Genomic DNA, 14,673 nt, shown 5'->3' with positions numbered 1-14,673 from the left:
TTATATCTATCTCTATCTCTATCTATCTATCTGGATATTTATCTCACATCTTCTTTATCAATTCTTCTGTTGATAGACATCTTGGCTCTTTCCACAGTTGGGCTATTGTGGACATTGCCTCTGTGAACATTGGGGTGTAGGTGCCTACTTGGATCACTACATTTGTATCTTTGGGGTAAATATTTAATAGTGCAATTTCTGGGTCATAGGGGTAGCTCTATTTTTAACTTCTTGAGGAACCTCAATACTGTTTTCCAGAGTGGCTGTACCAGCTTGTACTCCCAACAACAGTGTACGAGGGTTCCTCTTTCTCTGCATCCTCACCAACATTGTTGTTTCCTGACTTTTAATTTTAGCCATTCTGATCGGTGTGAGATGGTATCTCTTGGGGTTTTGATTTGTATTTACCTGATGCCAAGTGATGTGGAACATTTTTTTAAAGATTTTATTTATTTATTTATTCATGAGAGACACACACACACACAGAGGCAGAGACACAGGCAGAGGGAGAAGCAGGTTCCACGCAGGGAGCCTGACGCGGGACTCAATCCAGGTCTCCAGGATCAGGCCCTGGGCCGAAGGCGGCGCTAAACCGCTGAGCCACCCGGGGTTGCCCGATGTGGAACATTTTTAAATGTGTCTGTTGGCCATTTGTATGTCTTCTTTGGAGGAATATCTATCCATGTCTTCTGCCCATTTCTTGACTGGATTCTTTGTTTTTTTTGTTGAGTTTGATAAGTTCTTTGTAGATTTTATTTGTTTATTTATTATTTATTTATTTATTTATTTATTTATTTATTTATTTACTTTTACTTATTTATTCATGAGAGACACACAGAGAGAGAGAGGCAGAGACACAGTCAGAGGGAGAAGCAAGCTCCATGCAGGGAGCCCAATGTGGGACTCGATCCCGGGTCTCTAGGATCAGGCCCTGGGCTGAAGGCAGCGCTAAAACACTGAGCCACGTGGGCTGCCCAGTTCTTTGTAGATTTTGGATACTAGCCCTTTATCTGATATGTCATTTGCAAATATCTTCTCCCTGTAGGTTGCCTTTTAGTTTTGTTGTCTGTTTTTGCTGTGCAGAAGCCTTTTATCTTGATGAAGTCCCAATAGTTCATTTTTGCTTTTACTTCACTTTCCTTTGGAGACATGACGGGCAAGAAGTTGCTGTGGCTGAGGTCGAAGAGGTTGTTGCCTGTGTTCTCCCCTAGGATTTTGATAGATTCTTGTCTCACATTTAGTCTTTCATTCATTTTGAATTTATTTTTGTGTATGGTGTAAGAAAATGTCCAGTTTCATTCTTTTAAATGTGGATGTCCAATTTTCCCAGCACTATTTATTGAATAGACTGTCATTTTTCCATTGGATATTCTTTCCTGCTTGGTCAAAGATTAGTTGACCATAGAGTTGAGGTTCCCTTCTGGATTCTGTTCCTTTGATCTACATGTCTGTTTTTGTGCCAGTACCATACTGTCTTGATGATTACAGCTTTGTTAACAGAGCTTGACGTCTGGCATTGTGATGCCACCAGCTTTGGTTTTCTTCTTGGCTATTTAGAGTCTTTGCTAGTTCCATACAAATTTTAGGATTATTTGTTTCAGCTCTGTGAAAAATGTTGATGGCATTTTGATAGGGATTCCATTGAATGTGTAGATTGCTCTGGGTAGCATAGGTATTTTCACAATATTTATTCTTCCAATCCATGAGCTTGGAATGTTTTTCCATTTGTTTGTGTCTTCCTCAATTTCTTTCATAAGTGTTCTGTGGTTTTTAGAGTAGAGATCCTTTACCTCTTTGATTAGATTTATTCCTAGGTATCGTATGGTTTTTGGTGCAATTGTAAATGAGGTTGATTCCTTAATTTCTGTTTCTTCTGTCTCATTGTTAATCTATAGATATGCAACTGATTTCTGTGCATTGATTTTATATCCTGCCATGTTGGTGAATCCCTGAATGAGTTCTAGCAATTTTGGGGTGGAGTCTTTTGAGTTTTCCACATATAGTATCATGTCATCGGCAAAGAGGGAGAGTTTGACTTCTTTGTCAATTTGAATGTCTTTTATTTCTTTTTGTTGTCTGATTGCTGAGGCTAGGATTTCTAGTACTGTTGTGAACAACAGTGGTGAGAGTGGGCATCCCTGTGGTGTTCCTGACCTTAGGGGAAAAGCTCTCAGTTTTTCTCCATTGAGAATGATATTCACTGTGGGCTTCTAATACATGGCTTTTATGATATTGAGGTATGTTCCCTCCATCCCTACACTGTGGAGAATTTTAATCAAGAAAGTCTTTGTATTTTGTCAAATGCTTTTTCTGCATCAGTTAAGAGCATCATATGGTTCTTGTCCTTTCTTTTATTAATGTAACATATAATATTGATTGATTTGCAAATGTTGGACCATTCTTGCAGCTCAGGAATAAATCCCACTTGGTTATGGTGAATAATCCCTTTAATGTACTGTTGGATTCTATTGGCTAGTATCTTGGTGAGAATTTTGGCATCCATGTTCATCAGGGTTATCAGTCTGTAATTCTCTTGTTTAATGAGGGCTTTGTCTGATTTGGGGATCAAGGTAATGCTGGTCTCACAGAACGAGTTTGGAAGTTTTCCTTCCATTTCTGTATTTTGAAACAGCTTCAGAAGATATGCTCAGTTTGGCAGCACATATACTGAAACAGAAGGATAGATATTAGTTCTTTAAGTGTTTGGTAGAACTCCCCTGGAAAACCATCTGGCCCTAGACTCTTGTTTGTTGGGAGATTTTTGATAACCGTTTCAATTTCCTTGCTGGTTTTTGGTCTGTTCAAGTTTTCTGTTTCTTCCTGTTTCAGTTTTGGTAGTTTATAAGTTTACAGGAATGCGTCCAATTCTTCCAGATTGCTTAATTTGTTGGCATTTAGTTGCTCATAATGTGTTCTTAAAATTGTTTGTATTTCCTTGGTGTTGGTCGTGATCTCTCCTCTTTCATTCATGATTTTTTAAATTTGGTCCTTTTTCTTTTCTTTTTTTTTTTAAGATCTATTTATTTATTCATTAGAGACACAGAAGAAAGAGAGGCAGAGACACAGGCAGAGGGAGAAGCAGGCTCCTCACAGGAAGCCTGATGTGGGATTCAATCCTGGATCCCGTGATCATGACCCAAGCCAAAGGCAGGCACCCAACCGCTGAGCCACCCAGGCGTCCCTCTCCTTTCTTTTTGATAAGTCTGGCTAGGGGTTTATCTATCTTATTAATTCTTTCAAAGATCCAGCTTCTAGTTACATTGATCTGTTCTACTGCTTTTCTGGTTTCTATTTCATGGATTTCTGCTCTAATGTTCATTACTTCTCTTCTCCTGCTTGGTTTAGGCTTCATTTGTTGTTCTTTCTCCAGCTCCTTTAGGTGTAATGTCACCTTGTGTATTTGAGATTTTCCTAATTTTTTTGAGAGAGATTTGTATTGTTATGTACTTCCCTCTTAGGACCACCTTTGCTGTGTCCCAAAGGTTTTGAACCATTGTGTTTTCATTTTTATTTGTTTCCATGAATTTTTTAAATTCTTTAATTTCATGGTTGACCCATTCATTATTTACTCTAAATTTACTCATTATTTACTCTAAAGGATGCTCTTTAGCCTCCAAGTGTTTGAGTTCCTTCCAAATTTTCTCTTGTGATTCAGTTCAAGTTTCAAAGCATGTGGTCTGAAAATATACAGGTATTAATCCCAATCTTTTGGTATTGGTTGAGACCTGATTTGTGACCCAGTATGTAATCTATTCTGGAGAATGTCCCATGTGCCACAGACAGGTTTTTTGTTTTTGTTTTTGGCTTGAACGTTACATAATTCATGTGAATCACATGTCAATGGATCTGGCATGTGGTAAGCACTCATGTAATTTTCTTAGACCAGTAATGTCACCACACACCCTCACCAGACCCCTGGAGTTGCTGGATCAAAACTACAATACTGCTTGTCATAACTTATCATCAAGGAAATGCAAATCAAAACCACAATGAGCTATATCACCTCATACCTATCAAAATGGCTTAAATTAGCAACACAGGAAACTGGTGTTGGTGAGGATGTGGAGAAAGGGGAACCCTCTTGCACTGCTGGTGGGAATGCAAACTGGTGCAGCCACTGTGGAACACAGTATGGAGGTTCCTCAAAAAGTTAAAAATAGATCTACTTTATGATCAAGCAATCACACTACTGAGTTTTAACCCAAAGAATTCAATACCATTAATTCAAAGGGATACATGCACGCCAATGTTTATAGCAGCATTATTTACAATATCCAAGTATGGAAGCAGCCCAAGTGTCCCATCAGTTGCTGAATGAGATGTGGTATATATATATATATATATATATATATATATATATATATATATAATGGGATATTATTCAGCCATAAAAAATAATGAAATCTTGCCATTTGCAATGACATGGATCAGGCTAGAGAGTATAAGACTAAGTGAAATAAGTCAGAGAAAGACAAATACCAAATGATTTCAGTCATGTGGAATTTAAGAAACAAAACAAGCCAAGGGAAAAACATAAGAGGGAGACAAACCAAGAAATAGTCTCTTAACTATAGAGTACAAACTGTTGGTTACCCGAGGGGAAGTGGGGATGGGTTAAATAAGTGATGGTGTTAACAAGTGCACTTGTGATGAGCACGGGGTGTTGTATGGAAGCGTTGAATTGCTATATTGTGCACCTGAAACTAATATAACACTGTATGTTCACTGGGATTAAATAAAAAAACTTTAAAAATATACGGTGATTCTTTCATCAAAGAAGGAGATGGCTGTTGGGTGGGACACCACCAGTGACAGCCACACTAGGAAAATCTCCATCATATACAGGGAACAGAGAAAGACATCACAGACATGGAGGAACTTAGCAATTATGCCAACCACCTAAACTATCTGAGGGAACTCTTAGGAGAGGGGATCCAGCCAAATGATATTTAAATCATAATTAAGCTTTCAGGGGAGGGGAGAGGAGGTGAACAATGGCCAGTGATACTCCTGCACTTCTGACCTTTCAATGCCTTTCAAAACCTCTAAGCACTCTCTGCTCTCGAGGCCTTTGCAATGCCATTCCTGTCCATCCAGACTTTCCAGGAATCCTTTTCTCCCTGTCTTTGTCTGGGGCACTCATTCTCATCTTTTAAACTGTAGCTTAATTACTAATTTCTCTTACTGGCCTTCTTTACATCCATATATAAGTCGTGATCACCCACCAGTGGTTCTCAAAAAACACTCTTCTTTTTGTTCTTGTCATTCCTTATAACATGGATAACTTTACCTTTTTATATTCTAATTATTCTATGTATCCTCTGGTCAAATAAAATGTTCATTAGAATAAGAATTTTGACTCTTTGATTATCCATCTATAGCAGGCATCAAAAAACTATGGTCCCAGGCCAAATCTGGCCCATCACCTGTTTTGTACAGCTAATGAGCTTTAGAATAGTGGTTATTACATTTTTAAATTATTGAAAAAAGAAAGATGAACAATATTTATGGACAGTTGAAAGTGATAAGATTCAAATTTTATGTCCATAAATAAAGTTTTATTGGAATACTGCTACACCGGATTGTTGACATCTTGTCTATGGCTGCTGTCCCACTGCAATGGCAGAGTTGAATAGTTGTGACAGAGACCCTGCCTAAAATTCTTACTGTCTGGCCTTTTACTGGAGAAGTGTGCCAACCCCTGCTCTATACTAAGTAGTGAGAAAAATGCATGGCAGATAGTGGAATCTATTGGTCCAAATTCAGTGTATCACTTAGACATCAGGCATTTAACTCAAGAGCTGGACTTTTACAAGCCATCATTTTTTTTCAGCAGTGCGAAAATAAGAAGTCCCCATAGGGCTAATGGGCAAAAGGAATCCCTGGCTGATGAAAAGTCAAGTTTTCCTCTGATGGTGAGGCAATGAACCTAGACTAGCACAACTGGAGAGATGTGGTGCGTGAATTGTGGAGTCAGATGAGGAGACACTGGTAGATGAAAATATCAGCATGGGGGGATGCTCAGCAGTTAAGCATCTGCCTTTGGCTCAGGGTATGATCCTGGGGTCCTAGGATAGAGTCCTGCATTAGGCTCCCTGTGGGGAGCCTGCTTCTCCCTCTGCCTGTATCTCTGCCTCTCCCTCTGTGTCTCTCATGAATAAATAAAATCTTTTATAAAAAAAAGAAAATGTCAGCTTGGAGACATGGGAGTTTGTCATTAATCCTGTACCTCACAGGCTCTGCATTCAAGCAATGCAAGTCCTCTCTACCCCATCCTCAAGATACGTTTGTTTCCTTATATCACATGAAAGTTTCTCTACAAGGTACATTGGTCCCTCTGGATTTTTCTCACCCAAGTATTGCTCATGTTATTTATTTATCTTTTTACCTGTGCCAACAGTTCTTCAGGGATATTATTGGTTCCCCTTGCAGACACTGTCATTGCTACCAGTGACATTATAATTGCTGCACTGATGGGAAATGAGATCATGGTGTCCCTAACCTATAACTCGAGGTCAGGTGCTTTCTCACACTCTCAGGCACATACCTTGGCAGTGACAGGCTCACCATCCAGGTATCGGATATCTGCTTGGTGAGGTTTTTTTTCTTTTTTTCCCCTTTTAGAAAATGTCAGAAAAAGTGACTTTCAGTGTTAGAGCTTTACCTTGGACTCCTAATATGCTTCCTACCTGGGAAGGCTGGAGTGCTATATTAAATCTGAATACTATAGAGGAACGTATAGATGTTCAGGAGGGTACTAAAATGTCTTATGTTTGTACTGTATTTAGAGTTATCATCTTTCCCTTCCCTTCCTTTTTGTTCTTGGCTTCCTGAGACTTCCTGTCCATCCTTTCTTCCTATCAGACTTGCCAGAATGATTCTCCTTTCCCTTCCAATCTTTTAAATGCTTTCTTTAAAAATGGGGACCACAGAACCTTCATTGTAGGAGTGTTATGAGGAATAAATAAAATAACATACATGCCTGGCTTTAAGCACAGACATAGAAACTGTGGTCAGGGCAGCCCGGGTGGCTCAGCGGTTTAGCGCCGCCTTCAGCCCAGGGTCTGATCCTGGAGACCCGGATCGAGTCCCACGTCGGGCTCCCTGCATGGAGCTTGCTTCTCCCTCTGCCTGTGTCTCTGCCATTCTCAATCTCTCTGTTTTCTCATGAATTTTATTTAAAATCGTAAAAAAGAATCTTTAAAAGAAACTGTGGTCAATTCTTCAGAATATTCACAGAGAGCCATCGCTTTGGGTGGTATGAGGAAAATTCATAGGCCATATTCTTCTCAGATTCTTCTTAGACCCCAGGAAAGGAATGTTAGTTGTTATGTCTAAGTCTTTTAAGGAGAGAGATATTTGTAAATATATTTTCCAGAATCAATAATGGACATACAGCCACCCATTGACTACATTGTCAGTGCTGAGACAGAGTCATAAATAGGCCATGACATTAAGACAGGATATCCTGAGTTTGGGCTCTAATTCAGGATAATTCCCTCCCACATGCTCAGGTCTGACCTTACCCTGTCCTTGGTGTGACAGAGGAAATGAAACAAGAAAACATGCCATACAAGGGGCAGGGCACTGCAAAGGGCCCAGCAAAAAGCCCACTGAATAAAGAGCTATTTTCAACATTAGTTGTTGGTATCTGCAGGAACCATGTGAAGGTTGCCACCTTGCTTCTCCCCACCTGGCTAAAGGCCAATGCCTAAAGAAGGGAGAAATCCTTCCTTACCTTGGGGCTTCCTTTTCTGCCTATCTGACCTCCTGCTATTTCCTCTCTAATGACCAACTCACTTCTCCTTTCTTGCCCTTATATATGGTGCTTTTTTTTTTTTTTTTTGACAAAGGAAGCCTGGACCCTAAATACTTGGATGTCCATGTTCCTATTCCATATTAGTTCTCATTATCTCATGCCTAGTCTTCTTTATCCACACTAGGTTTGTTTCCAATAACTTTGCTCATTCATCATAACACACTGGAATCTGGGGACATATCATAGAGTCTGCTTTGGTGTTCATGACTCTGCACCCCTCAAAGGCAGATTGAAGCAGGGGAACCCCTTGAACATGGCTGGTGTACCCATACCCTAGGTTCTGTGAGTGTTGGCTGCTAAAGCCTCATATCTGCATCCCTCTCAGAATTACCCTTAGATGTAATGCAACTCCCCTACAATGTTACCTGAATGTCCAGTGGCCAATGATGACTGAACTAGAGTCTGTAAGCCCAGCTGTTGCCTCAATGAGACACTAACTGTGCTGCAGAGTATACACCAGGGTCCCCTGTGTGACTGGGACAAGACCACACCCTTGCTTAGCCTCCTTCCCTCCTCTTTCCTGAGAGTTCTCTCTCACTAGAATACTTTGGAAGCTTCTCCATCTCAGGCTCTGCTCCAAGGAACTGGGCCTAAAACACCAATAGTTTTATTTTATAGTGGACATGAGGCTCAGCAGAAAAGGCGTAAGACCTCAAATCTGAGCTGTTAAGATCTGATGTTCCTGTCATCAAAGATACCTCTGAGATAGAGTGTGGGGTCCCTTCAACACCATGTACTCGGAGCTGGAAACGGGAGGTGGAGGCTTTCCCAGTGTGCCATTATTCCTGAACATTGGAAATTCATTTATTACTACTGAGAATAATACCAGATTTGCCTGCCTGCCTGCCTCCTTCTCTCACCCTCCCTTCCTTCCCTATTGGTTTTTTCTTTTTCTTTTTTCTCTTCTTTTCCTTTCCCTTCTCTTCCCTTCCCTTCCCTTCCTTATGCTTCTCCTGTTATGAGAATGGATTTTTAAGGTGATGTTGCTAATCTGTGATTCCCCTCTCCCTTAAAATAAATACTTCAGCTCCCTCCTCAGAATCATGTAGTGTACACACCCACAAAGAAAGGTGAGTGTCTCCTGACTTCTGAGATTCTGGGGTGAGAATTTGTAGACAAGATACTGCTTACTTCCTCCTCTTCTGAGAAGACTTCATGGTTAGATATAACATAGGAGCTGAGAGTAGGAGATTTGGAAATACCATGCTTGGATTCCAAGGCTCCTATATTACTGTGGAGTGATTTTAGATGATTTTTATTCAATTTTTCTTATTTGAAAATGGGCAAGGATAGTAACATCTCTATTTTTTAAAAAGAAGGTAATAACTTAAAGTATGTAAAGTGATATACTTAGAACAGTGCTTTTCTCCCTGGATTCTATATATATGGCACAAATGGAAGAGCCAGTGATGGCTCTCCCAGCCCTCGACTCCCAGAGTTTATGCTTAGCATGAAAAAAATAATCTATTGTCCAAGCCAGGACCATTTAGCATAAAAGAGGATTTAATCAAATTCTGCAGGGCACATTTTTGCCTTTCTCATTCAATATTTCCGTGTTTTGTTCAGTGAGAACGCTGTCTCCCAACATCAACACATTTATTCCTTTGTTTGGTGCAGTGAAACATTTATTTTTTATTTTGTTTATTTAATTAATTTTTTAGTGCAGTAAAACCTTTTTTATGTATATTTTTCTATTGGAGTTCGATGTGCCAACATATGGTATAACACCCAGTGCTCATCCTGTCAAGCGCCCCTCTCAGTGCCTGTCACTCATTCAAACAATTTTTTTAAAGATTTTATTTATTTATTTGAGAGAGAGTGCGTGTGGGGGGGGGGGGGAGGGGGGGAGCAGCGGGAGAGGGACAAGCAGAAACACTATGGATCACCCTATTTGCTAACACTCTGTGACTGAACTCCAAGTTGGGCTGCCCAGTGGCTTGAGAGCCCAATATTCAACAGACAGTTTTGAATGGAAAGTAATTTGAGCTAATTTGAGCTTTATTCAGGAATCCAGCCACCTGGGGAGAAGGTGGGCACTTGTCCCAAAGCCAACTCCAGTGTTTCTGCTGGCCCAGTGGTTTTTAAAGGAGTTTAGGGCAATTAATTAGTAAAGGGAGTGCAGTGGTCTGGAACTCTTTCTTTCTTTCTTTCTTTCTTTCTTTCTTTCTTTCTTTCTTTCTTTCTTTCTTTTCTTTCTTTCTTTTCTTTCTTTCTTTCTTTCTTCTTTCTTTTTCTTTCTTTCTTCTTTCTCTTTCTTTCTTTCTTTCTTTCTTTCTTTCTTTCTTTCTTTCTTTCTTTCTATTTTTTTAAGATTTTATTTTTGAGTAATCTCTACACCCAATGTGGGGTTCAAACTCACAACCCTGAGATTGAGAGTCACACGCTCTGCCAACTGAGCCAGCCAGGCACCCATGTGACATTTCTTGATTATGTGCAGACTCTGTAGTGCCAGCTACAAATATTACCTCAGTGCTCAGGGGTTGTATGAAGAAGTCCAGTTCCTGTTTTGTGATGTGCAGGTGTACTCTGTTCTTTCTGCAAAGGAGGGCAAGATCCACAGATATACAAAGGGAGGTCAGTAAAATCATTTGTGTGACCTAAACAAAGAAAAAATTTTTACTAAAAATAAACTGCTAGGCTAATCAGAAAGCTGCGGTGGCTTCAAAAAGACTTGACGGCCTCTGTGGCCCTGGAAGGTTTTGGTCCTTCTCTCCTCAAAGTCAGTGATATGTCTGCTATGGTCAGCAAATAAAGAGTGTGTTAACTTGAAGCTAGTTAACCCTTAAGACCAGCTGGAGTGCTGTTACTTCTTAGAAAACTTCCCTCGCCAAGGACTCTACTTTAAACTCTAAAGAAGGAGCAGAACTTGGTGAGGGAGATTTCTTCCATAAACTGCCATCCTGAGGTTTGATGGAAAAAGAGAGAAGGTGTAAGCATCTGGGGAGAGCTGGTAATCCTATATATGTTGTCATAATTATCCCAATTCAGCAAGGCTTTTAATCTTCCTGGACAACCTGGTCCAATGTCATGCCACCTGGGATATAGTTGTCTAGTGCTATGGCTATGGACCAATACATATCCTTTAACTACAATGTAGAGGAGCAGTAAGTACAGAATATCAAAGCCCTCCAAAATTATTTTCTTTCTTCTTCTTCAAACATTCCTCAAAGTTGTGCACATAATATCTTTTTAGGATATTTAAATCCAACCTATATCTACTGTAATATTCTTTTACAATTATAAAATTGCTAGTTTTTCCCCTTTTGTCTTGACAATATTTACCAATGTTAGACTCATTTATATATCTATTATATTTTTTGTCAATTATAGAGCTATTTTTATTTCTATTTCATTAATTTGCTATATTGTCTTCAATGATATCTTCCTTCTCCTGTCTTCAATAAAATTTTGCTAAATTCATAGGTTAATTTAAAATTTTTTTCAGTTTAAAATTATTCCATAAAATCTGTTAAGTCAGGCAGACTGTGGTGTTATTTTAATCCTCTATATTTTATTAATTTTTGTGAACTGAGTGGCATTCTCAGATAGAAATCTGTTAAACTCCATCTTATGTCCTTATATTTCCTAAAGCTTTTTATGCATAAAGAGGCAGCTATCCATTCAAAATCCTACAGGGTCGAGCCATTAACATGAATAGAGATAGCTGGTTTCATGAAGGCTATTACAAATTATAGGGTGCCTGCCCCAGTCAATGGAGTTGACATTACCTAGCTTCAACAACCATTCAACATGGAAGAACACTGGACAGGAACATAGCATTTTCTTATTTTGAAAGACAAACAAAAGCTTCCAGATTGTTTAAAATTGACATGTAACCTAAAATATTTAAATTACAGAGTGGGAAAAGGAAGTGAAATATCGGGGCTATTTTCTGGCATTGTGTAGCCTATGTTTAGAAAAATTCATTCATAAATATGCATCCTAAATAAGTATATCCTAAATAAAATGCTAGAAAATCATATATAGGAGGAAGAGATCTAATTTACTCTTTCAGAGTAGTTTGAATCAATATTTGGATATCCAATAACATAAAATAGGATTTTGCAAATATGAATAAAGGTGAAATTTTTTAATATTGAATTTGCTGCACCTTAGTGATATACATATTCTTTCTCTCTAGATCATCTGGCTTTGAATAAAACAAACTCATTCTGAGCATTGACACTATGGCTTCTTGTGAGTTGGTAATGGGGATTCTCTTCCTTTTCCAGACTGCAGTTGGGCTCCTAGGGAATTTCTTACTCCTTTATTTTTATATATTGACTTTGTTCACTAAACATACTCAGAGACCTACAGGTCTAATTCTTAACCAGTTGGCCTTAGCCAACTTTCTAGTTCTTTCTTCTAGGGGAATCTTTGAGGCACTGGCAGCTTTTTGTTTGGACTATTTCCTGGGAGAAGCTCTGTGTAAGATTACCTTTTATACTCATAGGGTAGCCGGAGGGGTTTCTCTCTGCACCACCCACCTTTTGAGCGGCATCCAGGCTATCACTATAAGTCCTAATAATTCCAAATGGGCAGAACTCAAACTGAAAGCTTCTATATTTGTTCAAACCTCCTGTTGTTTCTGTTGGATTCTTCATCTCCTGGTAAATATTGTTGTGCCAGTGAAAGTGACTCACCCAGAGAATACTATAAACATCACACACAGAAAATTTGGACTGTGTTCTGTAGAAGGGTCTGATTCATCCATAGCCTCACTCTATGCATTCATCTCTACCTTCCTTGATATTTTGTGTTTGGGATCAATGGGTTGGGCCAGTGGCTCCATAGTGCTCTTCCTGCAAAGACATAAGCAGAGAGTCCAATACCTTCACCACACCAGTCTCCCTTCCAGAGCTTCCCAGAGACCACTGCCACTCACACTGTCCTGCCTCTGGTGAGCTTATTTGTCTCCTTTTATTTTCTATCCTCCGTCATATTACTGTATATGATTTACGTTGTCAAACCAAGCCAGCAACTGGCGAACATCAGTACATTCTTGGCTGCTTGTTTTCCAGCTTTCAGCCCCTATCTCCTCATCAGTCGTGACATTCAAATCTTAAGAACCTACTTTGTCAGCTGTAAAATAAAAATCTCCAGGAATGCTCATTGGTTGAGCATCTGCCTTCAGTTCAGGGCATGATCCCAGGGTCCTGGGATCGAGTCTCACATCAGCCTCCCCACAGGGAGCCTATTTCTCCCTCTGCCTGTGTCTCTGCCTCTTTCTATGTGTCTATCAAGAATAAATAAACAAAATGTTAAAAAAAAAAAACACTCCAAATAGTCCCTTTACAAACAGCCACCACTCATTCAATAATTGTTTGAGTGCAAAATAGTCGACATCTGTAGGTCTAACTGTAGACTCACTTAAAAATTCATCCTGGTTATTTTTCAATGTGAGATTTCAGTCCTGTGATTTAATTTTCTAAATGCATTAACATTCTCATTGAATATTGCCTTCCAGTGCAACAAAATACATTTTATTTTCTGCAGAAACTGCATAGTCCAAGAAAAAGGGGCTCACTTATGTTAACACTCGGTGTTACCATAATGAGATGCCAGAGCCTATATAATAATTCTAATGAAAGGCCCACTTGATACTCTTCATGCCCTACCAGGCATGATTTGAATGCACTTTTAAAGGTCTCATCCTTTGGGTTGCCTGTGTGGCTCAGTCAATTAAGCGTCTGACTCTTGACTTCAGCTTAGGTCATGATCTCAGGGTTGTGAGACTGATCCCTGTGTTAAGCCTGGCACTGGGCTCTGTGCCTGAGTGTGGAGCTTGCTTGGGATTTTCTTTTCATTGTTTAAATCTTATTTATTTATTTATTTATTTATTTATTTATTTATTTATTTGACAGAGAGCTAAAGAGAGAGCACACACAAGCAGAGGGAGTGGGAGAGGGAGAAGCAGGCTCCCTGCTGAGTAGGGAGCCTGTTGCAGGGCTCGATCCCATGACCCTGGGATCATGACCTGAACTGAAAGCAGCCCCTTAACCAACTGAGCCACCTAGGCGCCCCTGCTTAGAATTTTCTCTCTTCCTCTCTCTCTGTCCCTCACCCCGCTCTCTCTCTAAAAAGGCCTCATCCTTTAATATGGATCAGCCAAAGACCAGCAGGCACTTGAACAAACATTCTATCTGGAAAGAAAAACACAAAGACAAACAGGTGGCGGGGGAGGGGTAGTAACATGGGGGACAAAAGCATATTAAGGAAATAGAACAGTTCTACAATTTGTGTAATATTGTTGATGAGATATAAAACTATTGCATGCATAAGGCAAGGGTAGAATGCTATTAAAATGAATGATAGAAGATTAAAAAGACCTTTTGGGAATTAGGACCATGACGGAAGAGATAAAGTACTCAGCAGAGTGGTTGGAAGGTAATATGTCGCCACCTCTAGGAAATTGGAAGAAGGGAAAAGAACTTAGAAACAAAAAAATAGCGAAACATTCCTGGAGGTGAATATCTGAATAATAGATAACCCTAGGAGAAAGAAATATAAACACAGAGAGGAGAATAAAATATCAAAGAAATTATACAAGATGGTTTGTTACATCTATTTACAGACTAAAAGGCCCATTTGTTTAATGGGAAACGAATTTAAATATGCCAATATCCAAATTTTAAAATATCAGAGAGAATAATACTCTTTAGCTCCATCCATGTCATTGCAAACGGCAACTTCTCTTTGTTTTATGGCTGAGGAATATTCCTTTATATATATTTCACTCATATGTGGAATATAAGAAACAAAACAAATGAACATGGTAGGGGGAAAGAAAGAAAGACAAAGCAAGAAACAGACTCTTAACTATAGAGAACTGATGGTTTGTTTGGAGGAGAGAT

At 39.3% G+C, this 14,673-nt stretch overlaps 1 protein-coding gene and 1 non-coding gene across 2 annotated transcripts in view; both read right to left on the bottom strand.

Moving 5' to 3' along the window:
• Positions 1–14,673, bottom strand: part of LYPD5 (LY6/PLAUR domain containing 5) — a 61,200-nt gene that overhangs the window by 25,001 nt on the left and 21,526 nt on the right. The window lies entirely within an intron of this gene.
• TRNAE-CUC (transfer RNA glutamic acid (anticodon CUC)) lies at positions 10,154–10,226 on the bottom strand. Its single transcript has one exon. It is a non-coding gene; the product is annotated as a tRNA-Glu (tRNA).

This window comes from Canis lupus, chromosome 1 (assembly GCF_048164855.1).
Source record: "Canis lupus baileyi chromosome 1, mCanLup2.hap1, whole genome shotgun sequence".
Classification (NCBI taxonomy): domain Eukaryota; kingdom Metazoa; phylum Chordata; class Mammalia; order Carnivora; family Canidae; genus Canis; species Canis lupus.
This window is presented reverse-complemented; position numbering and strand designations above follow the sequence as displayed.